Source organism: Pelophylax lessonae, assembly GCF_965119305.1.
Source record: "Pelophylax lessonae genome assembly, chromosome: 7".
Lineage (NCBI taxonomy): Eukaryota > Metazoa > Chordata > Amphibia > Anura > Ranidae > Pelophylax > Pelophylax lessonae.
In genome coordinates this window covers 141,550,055-141,556,054 of record NC_138774.1, presented here as the reverse complement: position 1 = coordinate 141,556,054, position 6,000 = coordinate 141,550,055, and positions in this window count along the sequence as shown.

Sequence of the window (6,000 nt, the reverse complement as noted above, 5' to 3'; positions counted from 1 at the left end):
CCAAAGGGAACCATTGCGCAAATTCCAAAACTTGATAATCAAATTTATATGGGGAGGCAATGGTCATAGACTCTCCCGCAAGGTTTTGTATACTCATAGAAGGAGGGGGGGGTTGGGGGTGCCTAACCTCTGGCTTTATTACCAGGCAGCGCGGTTGGCTCAACTTTCTGTCGTCTACTCTAGATTTGAAAAACCTGATTGGATACAAATCGAGAGGCAGGCAGTCCCTTCACACACTCTGGACTTTCTCCTATGGATCCCCTCTCGACAGAGACCCCCTATAATGTCCCCAGTTTTGTCGTCTTCCTTCGCTTTATGGGATACTGTTAAACAGTCCTCTTCCCTCACGTCTAGCATGAGACCGCTAGCACATTTGTTCCATAATCCTGCATTCCAACCCGGTATGGACATCAAGGCTTTCCAATGGTGGCTAGATAAAGGGATTTACCGCATTGGTCACTTCTTCACCCCAAAGGGCCCTTTTACCCTCAAACATTGCTCAGACAAGCTTAAGATGCCACCATCGGAAATATATAGATTTTTACAAATCTCTCACTTTCTCACAACCATCTCGAAGGATGAAACTCTTCCATTATCTTTCACAAGCTATGAGGTATGGTGTTGTAATCCTGCGGAGCAGAAAGGGGGCATCTCCATAATCTATCAATCTCTAGTCTCTGACCAAGCGAAGCTTCCGTATATGCAGGCTTGGGAGAAGGATCTGGCGGTCACCTGGGAGGTGGAGGAATGGGGTAGGGCAAGCTTTCGCTCCTTTCAGGGAATCGGTAGTGTACCTCTGATGGAGGCGAGCCTAAAAGTATTGACTCGGTGGTATCTTGTACCTGTCAGACTACACAAGATGTATCCCTCTTCCTCTCCTCTCTGCTTCAGGGGATGCCGGATACCCGGTTCTATGCTACATGTTTGGTGGGAGTGCCCAAAGTTGCGTAGTACTTGGAACAAAATTTTTCACATGATATTTAAAGTTACCGGTCACAGGATTCCTAACACTGCCCTGGTGGCACTCCTACATTCAAAACCTCCTGGTGTACCGAAACACACGCAAAAGTTGGTTCACTATATCTTTCTAGGTGTCAAACTATCCATTGCGGGTTCCTGGAAATCGCCTACAGTTTCCATCAGGAAAATTAGGAATAAGATCACCTGGATAATGACCCAGGAAAAGATGGTCAGCGTATTGTCCAACACGGTTCCCAGGTTTGAACTGATCTGGGAGCCCTGGGCGACATATGTAGGCATATCTCTGATTCCTGGAGTAACCTTGAATTAGTTCCCTCTGTTGTCAGCTCCTGGGGACTGGCTGTGCCCTTATTCCTCCTTTCCTATTCTCTCCCCTTTCTTTCCTCCATTTCTTTCTTTTTTCTTTTTTTTTCTACCTAGTCTCCTCTGCTTCCTAGCGATTTTCTAGGCCTCTTGGCCTCTTCTCTGGGTTTACGAGAGATAACAGATTTCAATACAGTTGCATTTACGATGGGAGATGGCACCCTGCATTTTATCGGAATCTGGGTGGCATGTTAAGCTTTTTCCTAAGGAGTACTGTCTTACTTGGCACACTCATGTTTTCCTTCCGGGCAGTGAGCCGATTGGCAGATTTGCAGTATTAGATCTTGCATTACCATTATTAGTTGTACTGTTTTCTACAATATATCCATGTTAAGAGCGAGGTTTTTGCTTAGGATCCACCACGCAGTCTGCTTCTATGTGCTCATGTTGATGTTTTCCTATTGATCACCCTGTACTGATCTTATTGGACTGTCTCCTAGTTATGTTACTCTCTCAACAATGTTGTTGTATTCCAATGCTATGTTCACTTATTTCTTGAATAAATACTATTGAAAGTAAAAGGGGGTGCAGTCAGTTATTTTGCGTCTTTTCACTGTGATTGATACAGTCACTTTGCAAAGATCGATTCTACTTTGAATGATAATAATAATAATAATATTTAGAACTAACTGACAATATAAGTACATACCTGAGAGGCACATATAAACACTTGAAGATGACCTCCAAATTACATATGTCAAACACAAGTCTCGTGGGATGAATTCGGCCCACCAGGCCTTGTCATGTGGCCTCTACACCCAGTTTTGCATCCAGAACATCCAGCTCCCACCCTATCACACTCCCCGTTTTTACCCAGAAACATAGAAGCCTTCTGTGTTTACAAGGGATGGCTTTGCTCTGAGCTCAGCTCCCTAATTTAACAAAATCCAGTATGCATTCACAGCAGGGACAGATCTCCAGAATTTGAGAGAGAGAGAACAATTTCCCTGCAAGGCGAAAAATACCTTTCTACACAGGGAGATACTAGAGCCAAAATCAAGGGTAGTAGAGCCGCCTAAACAGGGAGGTACTAAAGGCGGGCCAGGTAGGAAAGAGTAGAGAAGCGAGAAAGCTTTGGGGTGCGGCTCTGGGGTTGCACACTGTGCATAGCGCAACTCTAAACCCTGCACTCTGTACATACCGCATCCCTGAAATCTGCACTCAGTGAATAGGGCACCCCTGGAATTGCACTGTGTACATAGTGCACCCCTGAACCCTGTGATCTTATGTAGCACACCCCTGAACTCTACGCTTTGTATGTAGCGTAATCCTGAATCCTGCACAGCTTCTGTTCACTTCTTCGAGACACTCCTGATATCATAGTGCCTCACTGCTGTTTCCAAAGAAGTATGGGTGCACAAAATATCCTAAGAATGCCTGTTTTTAATGCAGAGTGAAAGGCCTGTCAGGAAAATGGGGCTTGTATTTTCATAGGTCTTCTGTAAAAAATACTCTATGGTACCGTAGGCAGAACATATAAACTAAAGACATTGAATAATTACATTTTAAATAAAAAGATTAGACTCCAGACTTGTGGTTACAATAGGCCGTGGCTCTTTATTAAAAGTAACATGAAATTATGGAATTATACCATAAGCAATAAATAATGTAATATAATAACTACACCTGTAACTCAGCCATCAAAGCTCGAACTACAACCAACAAAAAACAATCCCCTTTCACCATGAAAGGGACAAAACCTAGCAAGAAAAGCCACGACAAAAGAGCGAAAGTGTGGGATGCTTCTTCTTCCTCTGCTCCCTGCTTACTGACTGCGCTTAACAATTTTTTTTTCTCTTTTTTATAGGCAGTTACTCATGCCAACCTGACGGTTTACTCCAAATCTGACCAATCACAGGTAAGTACTTAACTAAAAAATATTTTTTTTATTTTAACCGCTTGCCGACTGCGCACAGTATATTTACTGCGGCAGTCGGCCCCGGCCAGGCAGAGTGACGTAGGTCTACGTCGCTCGCCTGTCACTCCTTCCAGAGCCAATAGCGGGCGGGCGCGCCCGCCGAGGCGCGCGCCCGCCTCGGCTCGTTCACGGAGGAGTGTGGGAGTGTGACTGGCGGACCCGATGTCCGCCGGTCACACTACGATCGCCGCTACAGCGGGAGAAAGACAGAGCGGCTTGTGTAAACAAGCCACCTGTCAGTTCTCCCTGTGTAAAAGTGAAGATCAAACAGTTCTACTATGTAGAACTGTTGATCTTTGTTTTTACACTAGTAGACCTGTCCCTACACAGTTAGAATCACGCCCCTAGGACACACTTAACCCCTCCCTGTCCAATACTGTTAACCCCTTCCCTGCCAGTGTCATTTTTGCAGTAACAGTGCATATATATAGCACTGATTACTGCAGTAATGTCACTGGTACCCCCAAAAGTGTCAAAAATGTCAGTCAAGGGTCCGATCTGTCCGCCGCAATGTCGCAGTACCGCAAAAAAAATCGCAGATCGCCGCCATTACTCGTTAAAAAAAAAAAACACCAAAAATGACAAAAATCTTTCCCTTTGTTAGTAAACGCGATAACTTTTGCGCAAACCAATCAAAATACGCTTTTTGCGATTTTTTTTACCAAACATAGGTAGCGTAAAACAAATTGGCCGAAAATTTTAAAAAATTTTGATTTTTACATTTTTTTTGGGGGGAATTTCATATAAAAAAAAGTGAAAAATATTGTTGTTTTTGCAAAAATTACGCTCTTTTTTTGTTTATAGCGCGTGATCAAAAAATCGCACAGGTGATCAAATACCACCAAAAGAAAGCTCTGTTTGTGGGAAAAAAAGGACGTGAAATTCGTTTAGGTACAGCGTCGCACGACCGCGCGATTGTCCGTTAAAGTCACGCAGTAAAAAATCGCAAAATAACCCCTGGTCTTTTAGCAGGAAAATCCTCCGGTGGTAAAGTGGTTAACAGCTTCAAACTGAAAATGTATTGCCACGGGGAGGGCGGGTACATTTCATGGCCCTCCCTCCATTTTCATGGTACCGTAGGCAGAACATATAAACTATAGACATTGAATAATTAAATTTTAAATAAAAAGATTGGACTCCAGACTTGTGGTTACAATAGGTCGCGGCCATTTATTAAAAGTAACATGAAATTATACCATAACCAATAAATAATGTAATATAATAACTACACCTGTAGCTCAGCCATAAAAGCTCAAACTACAAACAACAAAAAAACAATCCCACAAGCCATGCTCAAACATTATGAGCATAGCACCACCACCAAGCCCACTACTAATTCCACACAAGTCTGTAAGTCCAAATTGAAAATGTCGTTAGCAACATCTGATAAATGTACAAGGTCAGATCTATAAAAAACAATTAACCCGCCTTCTAAATTACAATGTCTAAAAGACAAACCATTCAAAGATGGCATAAATGTAGCAATTGTCCTGTTAATGCATTTGCGACTTTTTGCAACATTTTTCAAAATGTTTTTAATCATCTGAAACCCAAAGCAAACGTGGGACAATTTCCGAAAAAGCAAATATACAATTTGGTATAATAGAACGAAAAGTTTGCAAATCGTTCTTTATACACAAAATAATGTCTAAATTTTTGCGTTAGCCAATATCATTACCTCCCAGGTGGAAAATAAGGCATGGGCCATCTGTTAATTAAAATTGAAAAGGCATTTTGAAGAGCATTCCATTTCATACCCCGAAAACCATACCAAAATATTTTGAGAACTGATGGCGAGAATCCCAAATTCAGGCCGTAGATTCTTTTTTCAGCTCTTCTACGTGCCCAAAAAATATAGGAATGTCCGATGATCCAAATAATCTTTTTGGGATCTGAAAATCAAATATAAGCATTAGGTCTGACATACAATTTGTAGGAATCAGAATTCCATCTACCAATACTTTAATAATATCTCAGCTGCTGTAGTAGCAGCTCCAATTCTAAAAGAATGTAAAGATATAGGGAGATGACTAATATGCAGCCATGATAAACATTTTTTCAAGACTGCATTAAACTGAAAAATAGTAAGAGGAATACCATATTGATGTATAAAAAACTGGTTATCTTTTAATGGCCGATGACTTAAATATCTCTCTGCCAATGAAACAACACAAATAGACTGATACATAAGAGAGTAATCCAATGACCTGAACCAAATTAATCAGTTTTACTTTTCTTGATAAAAATACAAAGAGTTCCATTGCAAATAGAGACATCAGAAAATGTTAAATCAATATTGGCTCTATTGTTAGAAGCCAATAATTCTGAAATCCTAAATGCTCCAAAAAAACAAAAACAAAAAGCATTTTTAAATAATAATGATTTATAAAAATAAAAACAAATTGAATCAGTAGCTTCACACAAATTTTGTAAAAGAGACATAGAAATAGCAAGTCTCTTGTCTTTAAGCCCCGGAAGATTTTACCCCCTTCCTGACCAGGGCCTATTTTGCGATTCGGCACTGCATGACTTTAATGGACAATTGCGCGGTCGTGCAACACTGTACCCAAATGAAATTGACTTCCTTTTTTCCCACAAACAGAGCTTTCTTTTGGTGGTATTTGATCACCTGTGCGATTTTGTGATCATGCGCTATAAACAAAAAAAGAGCAACTATTTTGCAAAAATAACAATATTTTTCACATTTTTTTATATGAAATTCCCCCAAAAAATGTAAA